The following is a 23,650-nucleotide window of genomic DNA, read 5'->3' as shown; positions in this document are numbered from 1 at the left end:
CACCTCTGCTGCGCTGTCTAGCATTGTCTGGGCCCACTCTCCGTTTTTCAATTGTGTCCTCAGTATTCTCGGCATTGTTAACTACCTTGATACTGGCTACCTTCTTTTTTGGAAATTGTGATTTCTTTTTCAGTTGAGCAGGTTCCTTGTCTTTGGACTTGGCGTGCTCTTCTGATCGTCCTCTTCTTTCCGATTTCTGCGAGGAATTCTGAAAAGATTGAGAGGGACGTGTATCAATGTCTTGATATCTATCAGGTTTTTTAATATTATCCCTATTTCTAAGGTTATATCTATTCCCAGAGGGTTCACTCTGAGGTGACCTTTGTCTCGGGTTTGGAGATTTCTCTCTTCGCCTAGGAGACCTTCCTCTGGACTGGAATTTCTTTTCTTTAGGATTGGATTGTTTGTTCCCATCCCAGTTCTTTTTTGGTGAATTAATATTATTATTAAAAAACATTTTTTCTGGACTTGTAGTCAGTTGCGGTTTTACTGGTATTCCACCTAGACTATCTCTGCCTAGTTCTTCATAGGATTTTTCTATGATTCTGGCAATTTCAGCTGGTTGGTCTGCTATATCTGTCTCTTTTAACCTCTGGCGGATCGCCACGTTTGCTGCTTCACCCTTTATGTTGGCTAGTAATATAGCCGAGACCTGCTTGAAGTCTTTCAGTAATTTCATACCAAGAGTTAAAGCAGGTTCTGGACCATATTCATCTTGAATTTGTTTTAGCACATCTGGTATTACCGAAATGGATGGAACACCGTGCGTTTTTGTGTAGATGGAAGCAAAGACTGTACCCCAAGTGTCACAGTCCTCAATGTGTGGTGCGATTCCCATTGGGAGACATATAGTCAGAATCCTGTGTTTTTCTAGCGGGGTGGTGTCAGGAAACACCGCCTCTATTTGGGTGATTTTCTGTGCCAACCAGAATGGTATCTGTTCCCTTTTAGCTGGAACCTTACCTAGGCAGGATTGGATGTTCTGTGGTGTAATTTTATTTGTGTTCCCCTGGTGAGAGGTCAGCTGTGGTAGTTTAATCGCTGGCTGAATTGTAGAAGTCCGCATTACATACTGAACTAATTGTCTGTGAATTTTTAGTAGTTGTTTTAGCTGTATTAATAGCTCTGGTGCAGTCATCTCGTCGATGTCTGGATGTGGTGTGTATCCGGCTAAGACCGGCCACGTTGCTCCTGGTCTTCCTAAAGGACCGAGCCTTGTAATGTGATTATTATGTTTTAGGGCGCCATCAAATAAGAGCAAATGCTCTTGGAATTTGAGTGGTACTTCCACCTCCTCGAAAGGAGTGTACGTTTCAGGAGGTTCCTCTACTTTGTAATAGTGGAAGTACTTTGTTACAGCATTTGCTGCTGGAAAATGTATCCATGTATAGTATACCTCTGTCTGCCGATATTCGTGTGCCTCAATTACGAATATGACTGTGCCACCTCTAGGTGTCAGTCCATTTTCTATAAGTTTTAAGGTTATAGATCTCCTTTTGGCGACCTGGATGAGTATTATATCCGGGTCTGCTGTTTGCATGGTAGCATCAGCATCTGCTATTTCAGTAGCTAATCTAATTGCCTCTCTTTCTCCATCACTGTCTCCCATTTTACTGACAGGATGGTATTATTTTTATTTGCAGATCAGGTTTCTTTATGGAAACAGAGATTAGATGCACAATATTCTGGAACTGTTTTATCCTTCAACGTTGACTAGACCAAGAACCATACATAGGAGTTCCCTCCTGCGAGGTTTTGGAGGATATAATAACCTTTCACCCACTCCAGACGTCTTTGGAGTATTTTGGAAAAAGGGGTCTGAGTGAGAAAGCACGACAGAGTTACTCTAAATGTCTTACGTTAGTTTTATCGCCCTTTCCAAACGCGTTGGGCGCCATGTAGTGTAGTTCCTATTTTCCCAATAGGCTCTGCGCATTGGAATAGTACCTACAGCAGTAAAGGCCTAGGCCAGACGTTAACTAGGTCTACTACTGTCGATACTAGACTTAATTTTTGGGTTTGCCAGCTAAGCTCAGAGTTCGCTAGAAACTTTCTCGAATGTTCAAGGAAGGATTAACTTCCCTGATTAGACAAGAAGGGATTTAGTTTCTGACAACCATAGAACATGACAACTTTGCTCTCCCCTAATCAAGAGTCAATCTCCAGAGTCGTGTGAGCACAAGGCAATTATTTTACTCAGTCAGTACGTGCATTCTTAGTCTCATCAGAATGTAGAGAAAAGGAAGAGACGGGCGTATTCAATAAAAGGTGTTATTTATTGATCAGTCTCTTTTCTCGTACAAGAGAAATGGATCGATATTATTGCGATACTTATAGTTAAGTAAAGTGCATACATTAAAAGCAATAGTATAAAATAATACTGTAAAAACATTGATATGGTTTCTGAGCCATATGATGTTTAAAATGATTAAAATATATTTACATACACATATACATTTGACTAAACGTACTCAACTGGTGTTTCTAAATACGCCTACCCCGTGTACCTGACCTAAGTCTAATGCGTGGGCGGGAATAGAAAGTTACAGTTTAAGTTAAGTTTGTTTTTGCCAAGTGAATAACTAAAGAATTCTCTAGGAGGGGTTATTCAGTTCTGTACCTGGAATTTAGGATGAATGAGGAATGGTATCTCTTTCTCTGCTCTCGATATTCCAGGCTGCCTGCGAGGGCTGCCCAGAAGCGCCGGTGCTGGGTCTCTCGGCTTGAGATAGCAGCGCGTCTCTCAGCGCGTCAGGAAGGCGGGGCTGCTGCCTGCGGGGTCTGCTTCTGCTCTCTGCTTCGGCAAGTATGGCTGCTCCGTCTTGTCACCACGCGTGTTTTGCATAGGGCAAGATCGGCAATATTTATACCTTAAAGGTGCCGGGATTGACGTAAGGATGGACATAGGTACGTCAATAAAGATGTCATACGACTTGCTCGTTAGCACATTCTTTACTAAAGTTCTCTGTGAAATCAAAACAATGGCCGCACGGATTATCCAGGTTGTCATAGGTTTGATTTGTTATGAGAACGTCGTATGCCTTATCAGGGGCTGGAGGAATATCGCTTGTCTAATTAGATCTCAAGCGTTATGACCTAATCAGATAACACGTTCCTGTGCCGTAGTGTGACTGCGTCAGATAACGGTATCTGCATCATGGGGAATTTCTTGCCTCATGGGCTGACTGTTAGTTAACTAGCTAGGTAGTTTAACCAGAATAGGGTCAGGAATAGGGGAATCGATTCAGAACCTATAGAAATACACGACAATAGGAAGAACAAGAAATTATTTGGGTGATACTCAGGCATGTGACACAACACCAAGAGTACGGGTGATACACAAAAAAAACAAAATAGTACATAAATCTTAACTCTACCACCGGCCGCTACACCATATACTGTAATCTCAGCTACAGATCCAGTTTCTTTTGAGGAACAAATACCATACACTACCTAGGAAGCAGAACAGGTTTAAGTAGTGCAATATTATGAGAAGATTTTAGGTCACCTTTTGCAAGAGCCACAAATGTAGAGTCTTCCTTAGGGTCCAATCAAGGAACATTTTAATCAAGGGCTGCCTGTTCCTTAGAGGAAGGGGGTAGTAATGTGACTAACTGCAGGTGACACACTTTTAATCCTGTATAACTCTTTTATTTTTCTTCAATACCATTATAACCAAATAGACATGCCTGATGAAGCGTTGTCTCTCATGTTCACAGCATGAAATATCATATCTGTGGAATTTAGTAACCAGAACAAGTTCAACCAACTGTTGCGTAGCGATGGGCATTATCATGACCATCCCCCCACAAAACAGGGGAGCTTGTAATAGTATCAAAAGTAAATTCGTCAAAACAAAAACAATAAAAAGAAAAAAAAAACACGCCTAAGATAAAAAAAACTCACATGCCAAGCCATCAGGAATACATGCTGTATACCAAGCGCAAAAAGCCTAAACGAATTATAGTAGCACATGCAAATGAGCGGTGACACACAATACTTTGTCATGCACTGCATGCACAGTGAACCTGTAGCCCAAAACCCAATATTTTGGCCTGCTTAGTTTGTCAGGTTTAAAATCAAAATTCTATTTCTTTACTTCCCTCACCCTCCTTTTGACAGCAGGTCACCTTAGTAGTGATCGGCTGTCAATACAACTTACTGTGTCGCTTCTGACACACAGGACCAGCAGGAACAATTCATAAAAGGACAAAATGCACAAAAATAGAAAAACACACAAACATTTCTTTTCAAAGGAGTTATGCAAAAAACACATCTTCTTTCAACATATTACTGACAACACCCTTCTTTTTGCAATTTGCATGTTGACATATGGAACACTTTTTCTACCACCTCGTGGAATGGACCATCACTGATGCGTTTGCTGTTGACCACTGCTTTTCCACCACTTTCCTACACCTGTTGTAACATTCTTGGTCCGTTCCAATCTTTTTCTACCCTCATTTCCTACCTATAGTCATTCAGGGTGCACATTTCACCTTTTTCCTCTTACAACTATGACGTTTTTTTCTTAACATCATAACATAACAGCATAGAGCAAATGTTTGTCACTACTCCACGCAATGGTACTCTGTTTTTATCAACCTCAAATGGATGAAAGTTTCAGTAGGTCCAACTAGAATTAGAACCTACAACCATGATGTTAAACACAAACCTCTATATCAGGCGCAGTGGCTCACTGAGCCAACACCGGGCAGAAACTTGTACGCTCAACATTCAAGATAAACTTAAGGAGATCATGTTCAATGCTGTCTGGCAAGATATTTTAATCTACAGATTAAATCAATACCAAATGGCATACTGATGTTATTTTTGAATATATTACTTTGTACACTGTCTTCCAGACAAAACTATTTCCTTTGCCAAAAGAATATCTAGCAACTATATATAAGTGATAATCATTAAGGCTGTCAACAAGGAATGGGTTAGTTGCACCGGGAGTTGAGGGCACATTAAGTTGGGCAGGCATGGGACCAGTGGGAGGTGCAACAAGGAAAAGGGAAAGGTGTACTTACATTTGTACAGTGGCCTGAATAGTCGGGGCATTGGGAACAAGTGTTTGTGCATTGTGCTGAGCAGGTTGGACTATTGTAAGTCACTGTATCTGGGGGCCCCTCAGTTTGTCATTGACAGGCTGCAGAGAGTACAGTCGGCAGCAGCCAAGCTGGCTCTAAAGAGGAATCGAAGTGCCTTGTCGTCCCAAGATTTAAGGGACCTGCACTGGTTGCCGGTTAAAGAGAGGGTACTATTTAAGTCTCTATGCATGGTATTCAAAGCGACACATGACCTGGGCCCAGTCCCACTGCAGGGCTGTTTCTCCTGGTACCGGCCACAGAGACAGCTCCGTTCGGCTGGTGCTAGTCTGCTGGAAGTCCCAAGATTCAAGCGGACCAGGCTGGGGGGGGGGGGGGCAGGGCACGCTTGTGGAATGAGCTTCCTTTCAGTATCAGACGGAGTGAGTCCCTCATGAGTTTCAGAGGTAACCTGAAAACCTGGCTCTTCCCAACCTGCTAGGGTTTTCCCCGTGCTCACGTCCTTCCATCTGAGGATGATGGTGTAAAATCTAAAGCGCCAGGATACCCGTAGGGTGACAGCATGCGCTATATAAGTACCACATACAATACAATACAACTGGCAATAACTGGAGCAGCAGCGGGAGTCAATTGTCCGGGATGAGGGGCCGGATACAGGGCGGGGGTATAGGGTGGAGGGGTGCTCAACATAGAGGACATGAGAGGTTCATCCCCCTTGTCCTGAGTCTTTTCAGGGACCTTTTTAGCAACGTAACATCCGTTCACCTGTATTTATGCAATCTATCATTTATCACTATACCCTCTTCTATTTCCTGATCATCATAATTCTGTGCCTTCTGAATCACACTCATACACATTGCTTTAGCTTTGCTTTTATTTACTTATTTATTTATTCATTTACTTTAGTTTGATTTCCTCCTATTTGGACTCCTTGCGCCGAACCCGAAAGGAATCAAGCATCGCAGGCCTAACTTTTCTCTGAAATAATTTCTCCTCTAAATTATCTTAAGCAGGAGGCTCAAAACTACCATATAGCATAGACTTCATGATTAGGGGTCCCAAGAGGAGGAATCTGACAAGATTCCTCCAATGTGGAGTGCCGTGTACAATAACAATAATACCATTTCCGGAATTTACTAAGTCCAGGCATCTCTAGATGTGTATCCTGGATCCAAACATCAAATGGTGCAATCGAATATTTACAGCCTACAACTGTACTTACCCTTTGGCTTCGGCTTTTGCAAAAGTCGAATAAAATATCAAAACAAAGATGCAAATCACCAAAGAAGTGGGCAACTCCCACTCTTACCTGGCCATCAATCTTCCGACGCACGGCAAGTGTCACAAAGGTCTCGATCTCCAAAGACTAGGAACCAGAACTGGTGCGTCAGTCGGGGCTGCAGTCGGGTAGCCCACTGGAGGGAGGAATCACGCACTCGGAGACCTTGTGCCCACAATGACAATTTTCAGCCAATGCAGTGGCGCGCCTCCCTTAGCGTTCGATCACGGACTCCTCACAACCACCAAGCTCGATGGCGAACACCGCCAAATTGTAGAACCGGCTTTTTGGAGATCCCCCCCCCACTGAGAGTGTCAAAGCCAGTGGCGCAGGAAAACGCCTTGAATCTTCGGGTCCCTCTTGCATCAATCATACATTACCAAAGAGACCAGGACAACCAGCCGGGGAGGAAAGCAAGTCATTTATTAGCTCAAGCTAAGGACAGAGGTCCCAGAATGGTACAAAGACAATTCTACGGAGACTGCTGATTACTTCGCAGCATGACACATATTTATAACGCTAGCCATGCCTATTTGCACAGTACAAGTTCCTTATTCAGACAAGTTCCTCATCTGACAAGCTCTTCGTCAGTCTTGCGCAATCGTGGCCAGGGGACATCTGTCTCTGATTGCACAATGTACGCAGCCCCCTGCTTCCTTGCTCAACTGGTGTGGTCATGGGACACAGCCTTGTGCTTCCTCTATCAGTTGGTGTGGTCACAGTGCACAGCCTTGAGCTTCCTCTATCAGTTGGTGTGGTCACAGGGCATAACCTCATGCTTCCTCTATCAGTTGGGGTGGTAACAGGGCAGCTGGTTGTGACAGGCTGAGTTACCAACAATGGACAGGATGTGGCTGAGTCTCCGACACAGCTGTGGGTGTGAGGCACACAGGCATCTTCTTGGAATCGGCTCAACCACAAGGAGCAGGGAGGGTTGGGCAAGTTTTGACAGGGAGTGAAAGGCAATTCTTTACCAAGTTGCCGAGAGCATGGCAACACAAAATAGTCATAAAGGGCATTTTAAAATGCAGTCCAACAGGATGCAGTGTGTATTTGCACTAGTCGCATGTATGATAAAAATGTGTGGCTTCAGGCAGCTTGTTCTCTGGCTGGCTGCAATTTAAAAGCACTGCAGTGACACATGATGTCAGGCCCCAGCCAGGAGCACAAGTAGCCTCTGTACTTGTGCACTAACTGTCATCATTCTCAGGTTTTGTAAAGATCTGGAATTACCCTTTAGAGCTTGCCAAGCGCTAACTGGTTAGGAACACCCTCATTATGTTTGTAGCACTAAATGTGCTTCACTTTAAAGTCCTACAAGTATGACGATCATCTGCTGGCTACACCCCTTATTCAAAGACGTGCTTGTTATGGAAGCATTTTAAGTGATAGGAGCTCTCTACCATGTGACCTCAAGAAAACTTACATGATTCAAATTTAGTTTGCTGCAATCCTGCTTGTATGTCGACAACCAGCAACAAGCATTTACAATGCAATGGTTTCGCCTTTTGAAAAGTTTGAGCTATTGGCATTGTAAATGACAAAATTTGTATTTATGTGTTGGTTTTGAAAACAGATAAATAAATGGCATTGTCATTTACAATGCCAATAGTTTAATCTCTGGCAAATGCCATACAAAAACACACAGACCCACACACACACACAGACATGGTGCTGGCAGTTCAGTTAATCGAAAAGCCAAACATTCCAATTCCTGCATCACATCCCATAATGAATAAGTTTCATATGTTGCAATGTCCATATACATCCAAAAAGACGGTTCAAATAAATTCAATTCCTCTGTTTTGTTGTTCTACCAACTTTGAGTTTTTTGTATCAAAACAAATTGCAATCGACCCAACCAACGCATTTCGTCCCTTAGGACTTCATCATGGCTGAATAATGAAAAGAATCACTTATCAACACGTTGTGTACGGTGTTGTCTCATGCCAATGTCCTCCTAGAGCCAGATCAATTATGGTGGGTGGTATAGTACCCCCAATGTCATTTTGTTCATCCGTGTCTAAGCCCCTAATCCACGGGCAATAGGCCTTCCCAGAGCCAAGATTAAATAAGCATTGTCAAAGCCAACAGGCCTGGGCTGTGGCTGACAGTCTTTTTGCTTGGAGTTAGTGTTTTGGTTTGTCACTTTCTTTGTAAAACTCAAAAATTATATGCATTGTTGTAATAAAATCAAACCGTCTTGGTTAATGCCAGACCTAAAAAGAGAAGAGCAAAGTCCAGAGAGAGGCTTGTTTTTGTAGGTCTAGAGTTACCCATTAAAATAAAATGCAATGCCATGCCTTAAGAGCGGGCTGCATGCCAACCAGCATCAGCTCATCTGAACAGCATGCAAGTTCATACGCCTGGTATTTCCAGGGAAAGGGTCGAAGGGAAACTTTCTGAGGCGGTTCACTCCAATATAGTGAATCTGCTATGGCAAATTTGTGTACTAACAGCCCAGCTGTGGAAGCACATCTGACAGACACCCTTGGACCCACAGGTGACCAAATTGTGTGATGCTACGGCAGACACTAGATAACAAAACTGAGTTGTACTCGTTTTAATGACTTTGGGAGGATAACAGGCCGAGTTAGCAGGACGGCATTTAAGCATGTAGCCTGCAGGATGCAGCCATTTTGGCAGTAGATGTGTTAGACCAATGAGGCTATGTGGTCGGTTCCACAGATCGTCGCCTGCCCCCTAACAATTAACCACGTTTTTTTCGCTCATGAGAAAGCCTCTTTGTTGCAATGCCTTCTGGAATCTTTTTTTGTTAAGGTGCAATGTTAAAATGACATCACAAAGGACCATTCATTGTGCATTGCTTTTTGATTGAAAAAAACACAAATGTTCTTTCTGCTACAAAATGGCTTTTCCCCATAATTCCTAAGATGGACTACAACAAAGAAAATGGCTTCACGTGATCAGCGTGTGCTTGGCAGGGCCTCACATCCAGCCAGGAGTGGGAGTTTATGAAAGTTACAATCATGTATGCTGGTCACAGCTCCACAGCGGACAGAAACTTGGGATGAAAGATGGCTTTTATTCTACTTACATGGATCTGCGACCCCGAACAGCAATTGGATTCTCGTGTGTGGGAACGGGGAGGGGGGGATAGTCCTCTCTCTATTGTAATATATAACAAAAACACCACTAAAATGAAACACGCAGGCACTGCATGACAAGTTAATGCGTCACTCTGCGTGTCTCCCAGTGCATCGTCACTGCGCAGGAAATGCATTTCTGTCAGAAAGAAAAACATGAGGCATCGTGTCAAGTTTTCAACATGGCATTTTTTAAGAGTTGCACATTTACAAATAAGACCGCATGCACGTGCAAATTAGCTGAAATGCAACTACTTATGGGACGAGAGACCGCATTTGTGGCTTTGTTTCACAGGTATATGCTATTGTTCACCAGGATATCAGATATAATTAAACCATTACTGCATATTTACAGGTTTATTGTGTAGGGGAGCAGTGGTCACCAGTGCAGCGGATGCAGTGGCACTGGGGCACAGTGGTGAGAGGGGCCCACTGCACCATAACTATGGATGTATTTTAGTACCAAACAGGTTAAAGGGGGTGGTACCTTATTTGCACTAGAAACGATGACACCCTTCAACGTCACGCATTGTTTACAATTCAATTACAATACAATACAGCCACAAGAGCTGACGTGATACACGGTACATAATCAGTGAGAGCTGGGCTCATACAGATGACTCGCAGCACAGCAGCGGCAAGAACGGTCGTGATACACGGTACAGGCATCATCAGCGGGAGCTGGGCTCATACAGATGACTCGCAGCACAGCAGCCACAAGAGCTGACGTGATACACGGTACATAATCAGCGAGAGCTGGGCTCATACAGATGACTCGCAGCACAGCAGCCACCGAATCGACGCGATACAGAGGACCTGCAGCATCAGCAAGAGCTGGGGCTATACAGGGGGCGCACTGCAGGCTCAATTAGAGATGGCCACAGAGGGGCAGCAGTGTAAAAACTAAAGACCTATACTGAGACAACGGGTATACAAGGTGCAGCAAGAGCTGGACTAATACAAATGACTCGCTGTGCAACAACAGTAGAAACAGACGTGATGCAAGGGACACGCAACACGAGCTGGGGATATACAGGGGGCGCACTGCAGGCTCAACTCGAGATGGCCACAGAGGGGCATCTAAAGGCCTCGACTGATGCAGAGAGTATACAGGGTGCAGCAAGAGCTGGACTGGTAAAGATGGCCCACGGTACGGCAGCCACAAGAACAGACATGATACACGGTACATGCAACACCAGTAAGTGTGTAAAGTCCGCGCTATATAAAAACGCATAAATAAAATACCGTCCCTCCTACAGCCGAGCACTGCCCTGCCCATGCACTCTGCTCGAGGCATCTTCTGTTCCTGCTGCAGGGCCTCTCGGCCGGGATTAGCGCCCCCCCTAGGACGTGCTTTAGAGGCCCGGCTCCAGCACATGGCGCGCACACAGTCCCGCAGCTGGCAATGATTAGGAGTCTGGAAACCAGAACCTCTGGAGTGGGCAGAAAATGCACAGTCATCGTGGCCTGATGGCAGGGGCCGGGAACGGGCAAACGTACAGCGGGAGGGGGGACGGGCTCATGGACAGCGGGAGGGGGGACGGGTTCACGGACAGCAGGAGGGGGGATGGGTTAACGGACAGCGGGAGGGGGGGACGGGCACACAGACAGCGGGAGAGGGGGGCGGGCTCACGGACAGTTGGAGGGGGGCGGGAACACGAGTAAAATATGCCGCTTACCTGCTAGCCGATGCCAGGCAGACGTCCCTCGTTGCGGTGCCTTCCAGGAGAAATGACCAAAACAAACCCCCCCCCCCCCCAAAAAATAAACACCGCCCACAGCCGCATGACGATCGCAAGGGGGCGGAATGAATAAAAATGGCCGGAACGCCCACGAATCTGCTCCGGCCATGATGGATAGATCTCTGTTCCAATGGCTAGCCTCCATTTATGGAGCTAGCCAATGGAACAGAGGGCGGATTCCCAAGCCACATACTGTAAACATTAGATTTCGCCTGCGCCGAAAACCTGCGCGGCGCAGCTTTCGACGAGGCGAAACCTGAAAAGTAAGAGAGAAGAAGAACAGTATAGAGTAGAAGTAACAAGAGGGCATATTTATTAAAAGTTGCATAGTGCAGTAAGCTACCTTGCTGCACTGCGTGACAGGGAAAAGGAAGGAATGCACCGTATTTAACATAATATGGCACATTCTTGTCTTTTCCTAGCTCTGGCACACAGTGTGCTGCATAGCACCAACACAGACATCTTTGCACCATGGAGAAAAGATGACTGCATTGTAAGTAAGATTTTTTTGTGCAAGGGACACCTTCCTGCACAAAAGACAATCCCCTAAGGCATTTTTCTCTTTCTATGTGTTCCGCAGAATGCAGCACACATAGAACGAGGAAAATACGAAGAGAAATAAACACATTTCTCCTCATTACACCTCATCTGGGGAGGCGTAGTGGTTTTGGCACATTCCCAGGTCTACCAATTAAGGTAACTCTGGGAAGGTGTCAAAATCCATAGGTGTAGTAGGAACACCAATGCACCATTCTTGGAAAGCCTTCTTGGGACAGAGTAGCACTATGCAGCGATTTGCACTGTCTAGCGTTACTCCAGATTTATCAAGGTGGCCTTGCATGGCTTGATAAACCTCTCTTAGATGCTTCATGTTTGCACCCCATTGCGTTTTGCAAGTGCGATGCAACTACTTGATGAATATGCCCCAAAGTGAATTTAACTTTCAAAAAGGCAAGGCATCAGCATCACAGAATAAAATACTTTCTTACTGAGTTGGACGATGTTGGATTTCTGGGCAGTAGAAGCTATCAGCCTTCAGAGAAGTACAAAAAAACAAAAGAACTAGCTTTATTGCCAATGAACAGTCTCAGTGTTCATTAATGGTAGGGATATAAGGACATTTTGAGATTTTATGTGTATGTTGTTAAAGTCAGGAGATAATGAGTCAGCAAAATAATCTTCAACAAAGGAGTTTTTGAATATTTAAATGTATAGTGAGATTGAGATGTGAAACAGAAGGAGTGCATTGTGAGTAGTTAAAGCAATGAGCTGTCAAAACTTCAAAGGTAAGACAACATACTGATTCAATGAATAAGTGAGTAGATGGCAAGAACATAAATGACAAGAAAAATGACAATGAGTTTCAAAGCAACTCACGATGATAGAGTTGCTATGTGTAAACACCTAAAATCCATATCACTCTAAGGACCAAGAGTTAGATAAAGGCAAAGCTACACCAGAATAAGGAATTGCATGTACTTTTTCAGTTACGTGCTCTCAGGATGAATTGAAGCACACGGATTTCATAGCGAAGCTGCATGAGTGATTAGAAGACTGTACAGGACAGTCAGCCTTCCATGGGGCTCTCACAACACTCATTAGATCTCGTTCTTTTCTTCTCCTCTTTCCTTCCCTTGTACGATTGGCTTCAGAACCTGTGCTATAATGCAGACTCAGAACAACTAGGTAGGAGAGTAAGCACCACAATTCGATGGCATCAGCAGGAGCTTGACAGTGATGTAGCTGACTCTGAGGGACCATTGCTTCTTTAAGTTTTGGAGCATGCCACAAGAAAGGCTATGAGTGTCAAAACTTAGACTAATCGTCAAGATCCGACCTTTCACTAATATGACCTGGTGATTTTGACACCAGCTCTATTGCCCTCAGCCTGAAATTATCCATAGGTTCTAGCCAAAATGAACTGATATGATACATTGATTCTCACTCTTTTCTAAGCCCTTTTTTTCCTAAACTTTAAAAATTCACATCTCCTCTGCCTCTCGTCTGATTTTGATTGGTATTTTACCTCATTACTTTTTTTCCTTCATTTTCTAAATTGGTTTGAGTATATTATTGTGTTGTCTCTTTAACTTGAAAAATGTTGTTATTGCTTCACTTGGACACCATTGCTCTGGGGAATTAGCTGCTGCTTGGGCCACAGCTAACAGCGGTTAAGCAGAGTTCTTTAACAATTATATTTGAGCCTACATGGTCTATTTATTGATATGAAAAGAAAGCACCCTTTCCACCTTAATAATCCAGTTCGTGGAAGGGCTGAGCTAATAATGGTGGCTGATTCAGGACCCTTTCATACCTCATTTGAGAAGACAAGATGAGTACCTTCTCGGGTAAGGAACTGAGGAATGGGCAAAGTAAAATATTCAATCAATCAATCAACCAATCAGGGGTTTATATAGCGTGCTACTCACCTGTGAGGGTCTCTAGGCTCTTGGAAGGGGGGGAGAAGGCTCCAGATCAGTCGGAGAGCCAGGTCTTGAGGTCCTTCCTGAATGTAAGCAGGGTCAGGGAGCATCTGATGTTTACTGGGAGCTCATTCCAAGTCTTGGCCGCGATGTAGGAGAAGGCTCTTCCTCCGGTTTTGTTTCTGCGGATGCGGGGGACCTCAGCTAGGGCGAGATCAGCGGAGCAAAGGTTTCTCTTGGGTGTGTGGAAGGAGAGTCTCTCGTTGTGGTATTTGGGTCCGATGTTGTTGAGGGCTTTGTATTGTAGGCGTGGGCGAGGAGTTTGAAAGTGACTCTCTTCTCTATGAGGTGCCAGTGAATGCAGCGCAGGTGTAGGGTCATGTGCTCGTGCTGCGGAGTTCCGAGGACGAGTCTGGCTGCGGCATTCTGGATGGTTTGGAGTCTCTGTATAAGAGTTCTGTTGATTCGGGCGTAGAGGGTGTTGCAGTTGTCAAGTCTGCTGGTTATGAGTGTGTGGGTGACAGTCCTTCTGCAGTTGGAGGGGATCCATTTGAAGGTCTTATGGAGGATCCGAAGGCAGTTGAAACTGGTGGAGCTGACAGCATTGTTCTGGCGGTTCATGGAGAGGGAGGAGTCAAGGTTGATGCCGAGGGTCCGGGCGTGGTCAGTGGGGATCACACATTGTAAGATGTACCCTAAAGTTGTTCGAAAGTTTGATGCTGAGGACAAAATTGAGAACAATCAGATCAAAAGACTTGATTATGTTGCTTTGAATTAAAGTTGTTTGTTGGCCTTAGGAGAGAAGAAAATGTTCAGCAGCATTCTAGAACAAAGTCCTCCCAACCAGTTATTGTGCACTATTGAGGTGAAGGAAATGGTGGCAATCAAATAGAAAGTTTTGCCTCCAAAGGAACTGTCTGTCATGTTGTGAGTAGCAGATATTTAGAAGGTCTTCCATTATCCTTTTGATCCATATGACTGTTTCGATATTGAGAGAAGTTGCATGCACTCCAGGTTTTGCTTATTTATCAGTAACATGTTACCAATTGGTAGCGCACACTCATTGGATTATGTGTCCTCTGCTAGACCAGGCACATATGGAATTATGAAATCCAACATATCGAACACTATACAATTAAAGTCAGAATAAAACCACTATACATTAAATAAATAACAAGTATACCAATTAGTGTGTACCAAACAACCTATCAAATTAATTTTAATAACAGTGACTAAACATAATGTTTTCAATAATCACAGTATAAAAATGCAGTACAAATGCACAACAAAATGCTGCCTGAATAAGAATGGGCGTACAAAAGGGGGTGGTGATGGACGGAGCATCTGAACCAATCAAACACTCACACCCAGTCAACAGATCTGGGTTTGATCCATCACCGTTCTTTAGCCCACTCTGCCACCCCAGTTCAGACATGGCCATATGCAAATCAGTCTGACCCTGTGCCTCAAGGGAACAGTCCAGCCTGAACTGCCAAGCTATGCCTTCCCTGGACCGGAAACAAGCTTCCGAGGACCGGTTTCTGGCATTACAGCCATCTTCAGCCAAGCTTGCCTGAATCCAGTGGCAAAGTGAGCGAGGGACTCACGTCTGAGCATACCCTGCCAACTTATGGTGAACAAAGCAGTACAAAAGGGGGTGGTGATGACGGAGCATCTGAACCAATCAAACACTCACACCCAGTCAACAGATCTGGGTTTGATCCATCACCGTTCTTTAGCCCACTCCGCCACCCCAGTTCAGACATGGCCATATGCAAATCAGTCTGACCTTGTGCCTCATGGGAACAGTCCAGCCCGAACTGCCAAGCCATGCCTTCCCTGGACTGGAAACAAGCTTACTAGGATCGTTTTCTGGCGTTACAGCCGTCTTCAGCCAGGCTTGCTTGAATCCAGTGGCAAAGTGAGCAAGGGACTCACGTCTAAGCATACCCTGCCAACTTTTGGCGAACAATGCGGTTCAAAAGGGGGTGGTGATGGACGGAGCATCTGAACGAATCAAACACTCACGCCCAGTTAACAGATCTGGGTTTGATCCATCACAGTTGTTTAGCCCACTCTGCCACCCCAGTTCAGACATGGCCATATGCAAATCAGTCTGACCCTGTGCCTCATGGGAACAGTCCAGCCCGAACTTCCAAGCCATGCCTTCCCCGGACCGGAAACAAGCTTCCTAGGACCGGTTTCTGGCATTACAGCCGTCTTCAGCCAGCCAAGATCCAGGTTAAGGAGGACTCGGGCAGGGGCAGGGCTTGCCTGTCACTTAGGTGTGGGTGGCAGGGAAAAGCCATCACACTCCATCATCAATGACAGCACCATGTCTCAAGAAGCAAAGGCAAAAAACACAGTTAAATGATGACACAAACTCTTTCAAGGAATATTCGGAAGAAGCCACCCTAAAGGCTTCCAATTCCTGTAAATACTTACTGTGAGCTAAAAATGGAACAGTCTCTAACCTAACCCAAGTTAAAAAATGTTGAAACAAACAAATCAAATGCATTAACTCCTAGCATTCAAAGTAAGACTCTTTACTAACAACCCAGACCTACCATATCTAGACTCAATAGCAACAACCCTTTTTTAGAAAAACACGCCAAACAACAGCACCATTTAATCTCCCTAAAACATGAAGATTCATCATTTATCAGATGTTTGTTTTTTAAGGAGTGTTATATAGTGCAAAGTTGACTCTAAGGTATCGGGTATCAGAGCACTTTACACGAGCACCAGTTGCATTACATGACACATTAATTTTTGTTAGGTACAGGGAGATTAAGTGATTTGCCATAATCACAGGATGTTGCACGTCCCTGCCGAGGCTCGAACCTGGTTCCTCAGATTCGAGGTTGACTGCCCTAGTCTTTAGGACAACTCCTACCACCTAATTTATATTTAAATATCATTCAAGAAAATCTAAAATCCCAAACTGAAGAAAACAAACTCAAAAGAAAAAAATTCCGATTTGTTTAATTAAAATATATGAAAACAAGTAGTAGAAAATAAATAAACAATAACAAATAAACAACATAATTTGAAATATGCTAAGCCTTTTCTACCGCCTATAAAAGTGTATTAACACTTAAAAAATTATGCATATAGATAGCAGAAAAACAAACATAAGATAGAAAAAATTAACATTATCCACTTAATAACAGAACCAAATAAACTAAAAGAACACTTACAATTTCGTAGCTCAAGTCCTGGTTAATGGAATGATGATCCTAAAAATGCAACCCCAAAACATTATTAGTACGAACAAGCCCAAAAAATGCAAAAAAATCTATTAGAAAAATAGAACATCCACTACAAATAGAAAAATTAGAATGAAAAATAAATAAACCCTCCAGGAAAACCCAAAAATCAAGAAAAAAGTAGAAAATAATTTTGGTAAACACATATAGAAAAACAAAAAAATCTGAAACCTGAAAAAAAAATCTATGGAAAAGATTTCTAAACCCAACCTAAAATACTTACAGCTCTACTATAATAGAAAGCACAATGAAAAAACAATAAAATCAATGCTAAACAAACATATAAAAGACAAAACAATTCATTTACATGTACAATTAGGCTTTCCACAATACCATAAACTAACATAAACAGCACTCAAAACAAATACAGTAAAACAACATCCAATTACGAAGACTAGCTTAAGTCTAAACACTCTACCACCACTAAATTCTAGAAAACTAATTTGAAAGTGTTTTATTTGAACCAGAGTCCACATATGAGAAACTACAATCTACTCAAAAAGCCCAAATGACAAAGAAAGGCAAATAACATGAAAAAAGGCTGACCAAAATGTTTCAAATTATAAATATGTTAAAATGTTACAAACGTGTCCATAGGTTTAAAAAATATTTAGAAATGTTTATGTATACATATATATTACATGAAACTAATAAAAATATAAACTATTAAAATGTTTAAAAAAATGTAGGTAGTTTAAAAAATCATATTTCCTAAACATTACTTTCCAGCATACAAAAACAAGTAGAGTAATTAAAATGAAGATGTATGAGCCTTACAACTAGATCATATGTGTTAGTCTAATTACTTTGAAGGACAAAAACATGTGTCATTATTATTATTTTTGTTATTGATTTTATTAACCAAATACAGCAGTACATTTCATTATATCATGGGCAGACATCATTTGATATCTATACGGCGTATTATTACTCGCAATTAATGTCCAATATACAATAAGTCCCCTTCAGTAAGCAACAAGATCTAATACATGTATCTCAACTACAAAAGCCTTCTACATTAGACAGTGCTGGGATGGTGTTTTCTAGAGGCGGGGTGCACAGAAAGCCAGTGGAAAGATCAGCTTCTTGCCCCTTTAGTAGAGAACCCATATCTAGTTGCAATGGGCCAGCCCAGCATTTAAATCCTAAGAATTCTACAATGTTGACGAAACCAAAGGATTTCGATGGGAGCCACATATACTCTCAATCTGTGTGGTTGCGCAGAAAGGCCAACAGGGGATCCCCGATATCCCTTGGGCGCGATGATGGCAGCAACAGTTCCGCATATGTAGTATGCTAGTCTTTACAGGATGTCAAGTCCGTAAGCCAGTTCTTAAATTTGGAGTTGCGCCTCCAGCCCCACCTGCATGCCACTGACCTTTTTGCTAGTAACAGGCTCAGTGCAGTAAATTTCCTGTGCGTTGATGGTAACTCTTCCTTGTATCCCTTCAAGGTTACAACAGGCGAAGCGGGGTTGTGAGACCCATGCATCTTGGACATGACCTCTAACACCTCCAGCCAGTATTGTTGCACCCCCTCACATTGCCAATCCAAGTAATGCCCAGTAAATTTATTTATATTAAAGGAAATGTTGAGAACATTTATATATCAAAAAATAAAAACAATTATACTTGTATTTTGAGATGCAAAATAAAAAATCCAAATAAATGCTAACAATTTATAGATATTACATTCACTATATCTACTCAAGACTTAGCCACAGTGGAGAAAGTATTGCATTTTGGAGGGAATCAGATCTTCAAACTTAACCACATCAGGTAAAGTAAGTGTTGACTTTGGGAGGGTAACATTTACTATTCCCACTCCAAATGTAACCCCATTGGGGAAAGCATTGGACTTTGGAAGATTCAAATTTGCTCTAACCCAGAAATGTTAACTGTACTGGGGAAAGTGTTGGTATGGGGAAGAGTCAACTTTTTTATTCTCACTCAAAACTTAACTACATTGGGGAATGTGTTATACGTTGGGAGTGCAGACCTACTATTCTATCCCTAAAATTATCCAAATTTGAGAAAGAGTTTGACTTGGTGGGGGGTAACATTTCTATTCCCACTCCAACTGAATCACAGTGGGTAAAGTCTTGGACTTGGTGAGGGCAAGCTTACTATTCCAATACCAACCTTACTTAACCACATTGGAGAAAGTATTGGACTTTAGGGCGGTCTACTTTACTATTCCCAATCCTAACATAACAACATTGCGGACAATATTGGACTATGAAGGCTCCAAATTACTATTCGATGTTCAGATTTAACCATTTTCTGGAAAGTGTTTTACTTTGGGTGGTGGGGTTCAATATACTGTTCCCACTGTAAACCTAACCACATCAGGAAAGTGATTGGCTTTGGTGGGGGGGACTTACTATTCCATCTCCAAATATAAATATACTGGGGAGTCAAATATATTATTCCCACTACAAGCTTAACCACATTCAGGAAAGTGTTGGACTTTGGAGGGGTCACACTTACTATTTCAACTCCAAACTTAACCACATTGAGAAAAGCATAGGAGAACGAGTTTAAACTTTATTGGCGGTTAAGTGTACTAGTTCCATTCTAAACTTAACCACATGGTAAAGTGTATGACTTTGGGGATTCAGACTTATTATTATAACTCCAAACCTACAAAATTTTTTGAATGCATTGACTGAGTTTATGACAGGACTGGGCCGTAAGGTTAATTTTAGTAAATCTTTTATTATGGTGTGCGATCCAACAAAACTGAAACACGTAAATATATAGTACATGATATTGCTATTGTCAAAGTGACAACTTTTACTTACCTGGGGAACCTTTTTAATAATAAACTAAGTCGGGACCACTTGATTACGACAAGGCTACAACAGACTAGTAGAACCATTGAGGGGCTTTTTCGATTTGCAAGTAAACTTGGTCATAAGCCGATAGCTGAATTAAAAACATTGTATAAAAGTCAGTGGCCACCTATGGGGCAGGAGTATGGGGATATCATAACAGTGCACGGATTTAAATATAAGAGAACACATTTTTAAAAAGACTTTTACTTATCCCCCAGTTGTTCCCCCACTCAATTCTGTCATTCTGAGGTGGGTATTGCCTACCTGACTGACAGAATTCATATTGCTTCCTTGCTTCTATGGGGAAAAATTGGGACCTCAGAGGACCTATTATTTTCAAGAGATATCCTAAGAGACTGTATCAACCTTGACAATGCAATGGTGGTCCCCTAGTTACGTTATGTTAAAGAAACTTTTTTATAAGATAGGCCTTGAAGATTTGTATGATAATCCAGAGTCTATTCAACCCAATATGAAAATGGGCATTAAAAACGCATATCATCATGTTTTAAGTTTGTCTAACCAGGTCAGTGACACAGTGTGTCGTGCACTTTTAAATCAGCAACAATTGTATTTGTCTTTTATTTCCCAGATCCATTCACGTTTTCTAATGACTAGATTTTGTTTAAGCACACTGCACTGTCTTATGGCTATTCCGAAACAGGGGGTTGGTGTGAGAGACTTCCCCCTGGCTATGTAACAATGTAGCCCAACAGAGCACAATGCGCTTTATGCTTTTTTGCACACTCTACAGAGACCCAAGAGCCCGTTTTATTAAGCCTATTTTAAGGGACATTCGTCCCTGTCCTTACAAAGAGGTTTTAACCATTTGAGGTCGCTATCAACTGTTACTATCTGCAGCTCTGTTCTTAGTTTTATCAAAATTGTTTTTCTAATTAGGAAACATTACAAATTGTAAATTGGTTTTATTGAATTTACCTAACCTGGTTTTCATTTTGTGCATTGCTTTTAAACTATGTGTAGAAATTTTATTTTAAAATGAATGTATGGTTTTCTGTAAACTTTTCTGATTCATTTGAATCAAATAAAGTTATTTGACTTGACTTAAACTCCAAACCTACCCACTTTGGGGAAAATCTAGGAACTTCGGGCCAGATGTAGGTAATTTTAATTTACCACCTCTTAAATACCGATTCATACCGAATCGGCATTTAAGAGGTGGTAAAATAGAGGGGGGGAGATGTAGGTATTTCAGATTCGGTAAATACCGAATCGTTAAGATTCGGTATTTACCGATTCTGTTAATACCGATTCGGTATTGCCCATTGATTCCTATGGGCCCTGAAGCCCATAGGAATCAATGGGCAATACCGAATCTGTAATTACAGATTTGGTAAATACCGATTTTAGCAAGGGTGCAGGGGGTGTCACTTTGACACCCTCTAGCACCCCAAAGACGGGCATGTGTGCCATGTGGCACACAGACATGCCCTAAGGGACACTCTAGCTGTAAGGCTACATCCTCTCCTATTGATTTTTCATGGGATGCAGAATGAGATATGAGTAAACTGAAAAGAAGAGCTATAATTGGCGTCATCTCTTCAATTGTATAGTGAGAACTTGCATAGTACTGTCATTATTGATGGGAGTCTAATCAGCCTAGTCGAAAATTGGCCAAAGGAGTTTGTACCATTCCTTTAGGGTCTTCTAGACTAAGGGAACCTGAGAAAAGATATGAGTTGTTAACTTGTATTTGATCAATAAATCAATTCCAAAGTTTCCTCTGGAAAAAAAAGTTCTCAATATGCACATATCATCAGCCATTAAATAGGCAGGTAAAGGATCTGGCATGGTATCACCAACAGAAATAAAGTTGGTTTCCAAATTACAAGAGCACCAATAAAAAACTGAACTCACCACTGGCCGTTCAGTTAATGTGGTAATTTCAAATTATTTACCATGAGCACCATTAGAGGTAGAAATGGATGAGAATGAGTTATTGATGAAGATGATTTAACAGTAGCATGGCTGCCAGTTAGTGGTGAATTGGATGGATCAGTTACTAAGAGAGAATGGTTAGAACCCATGAACAACTGCAAAGAAAAGGGAAGGATCACATTGTGAGATGGCCAAGAGAGAAAGTTTTAGATGAAAGATTGCAGCTCTTCTAGAAAGTGAAGAAGAGACTTACTGTTGAGTATTACATAATTATACATGGTGAAGACCAGGTGGTGTCTCATCCCAGAGTTGATCTCTATGCCACACAAAGGTTATGTGACTAAGATGAGAACAAAGAATATTCGGAATGAGTTGATGCGGGATATGAAAGTGATGACAAAACTTTGAAGGTAAATAAGGGTCAATGAGTTATCAGAAGGTCCTTGGAAGTAGGTGGCAATAGAATGAACATGCATTCTACCATTGTGCCTATGTCATCAAATAGATTGACACTGAGTTGGTTTTCCAGCCCAATACTGTAGACAGAATTACATGTCTCAAGCAAATTTTGTTCTGAAAAGGATTCCCTGGTTAGTTAGTATGTGACAATGGGTTCAGCGTGAGCACCATGATAAGGCATGGCTGCTAGAAATTAATGTATAGAGCAAATCAAGTTTCCTCTTTACCATCCCAAAAGCAATGTAAAGGTTGAAATAGGCAATTGGCTCATAAAAGAGACTCTACAATCGCTAAAAACTGTCATGATCACATTGTGCCAGCATTAAGGACCATACTGTGGTCTTATCACACATACACACAGAGTCCTCTAGAAAGACATTTCCGTTACTCCTGGAAAGGTTGGCCATCACCAAACAGCAACCTTATTGGCTATTATTCTGGAAAAGGTGGAATTGTGATGAAGGGTTAAGACCAAGTTATGTGAAATAATTTCTAAAAGCAGCAATTGATGGGTGGGACAGGGGAGAGGTAGACCCACCTCCTATTTTACCTAATTTTCCTGACAGTCCTCCTGTTAAAAAGTGGAGCAGGAATGGCATGATAAATAGAAAAAGGGGAGGTAGGTCTACTTCCCGCTGTAGTATCCTTCAGGTGAGGCAGGTAAGATAAACCCCAATTTTCACTATCTCCATCAATGGACAATGGTGGAATAGCTCATGTTTTGTTGTTGCTAAGCTGACCAATTAACATACATAGACATGTTTTCATGGTAGTGCTTCTGTTTCAACACACATTCAATCCGAGAATCTCCAGGGACATGAGATTGGCATAGAAGTGTCATGACGTGTGAGTGGTGGTGAGTACTTGATGGGTACCTAGAAGTGATGGGCATCCAAGAAGTAATGTAGGGTTGCCTGCTCAATTTTAGGATTAAGATCTTGATAAGAGGAAAAAATGCAGTATGTTATATATTAGTGTTTTCTTGTATCATTCCCTTGACTCTCCTTTGTCATCCTGTCCTCTGTCACCCTCATGTCTACATGTGCATACTCTCCCCACACGCTGCCTATATAATGCCCAGAATGTTTTTTATGTTCTGTGGCAGTTGGCGCATGCTGCTCTTAGTCATCCTGTGAAGCGATTAAACATGTTTCATGTAAGATGTTGCAAATTTACTTCATTAACACTACTCAAACTGTTTGCCTGCTCTAGGTGGAGAACATACAGATTTGCTATACATGGTGATAAAATAGAACATGTTTAGCTCTTATTGACTTGAAATCTTTCAAACCAGGGACAGTCATTTGATCTGTTCTTGTCAAAAATGGCACAGCATTTTTATCAGGACAAAAGGGGTAATGCTAGCTGATAGGAATATTGTGGATTCTGCTGATCCCGGAAGTTTCCATCGCAGGATTTTAAGGAAAATGCACGATTTTAGGCTAAGTTTGAGGTTTGCAGGGCATTGTGGGTAAGGAAACCTCTTGGGATCCATGCAAGGCACACCACACTGGAATCCCCTGGGTGTCTATTTGTGGTAAGTTATGTATTGTTTGCTTCCTTGTATCAAATAAGCTTGCTT

Source organism: Lissotriton helveticus, chromosome 2_1 (genome assembly GCF_964261635.1).
Source record: "Lissotriton helveticus chromosome 2_1, aLisHel1.1, whole genome shotgun sequence".
In the NCBI taxonomy this organism is placed as follows: Eukaryota; Metazoa; Chordata; class Amphibia; order Caudata; family Salamandridae; genus Lissotriton; species Lissotriton helveticus.
This window is presented reverse-complemented; position numbering follows the sequence as displayed.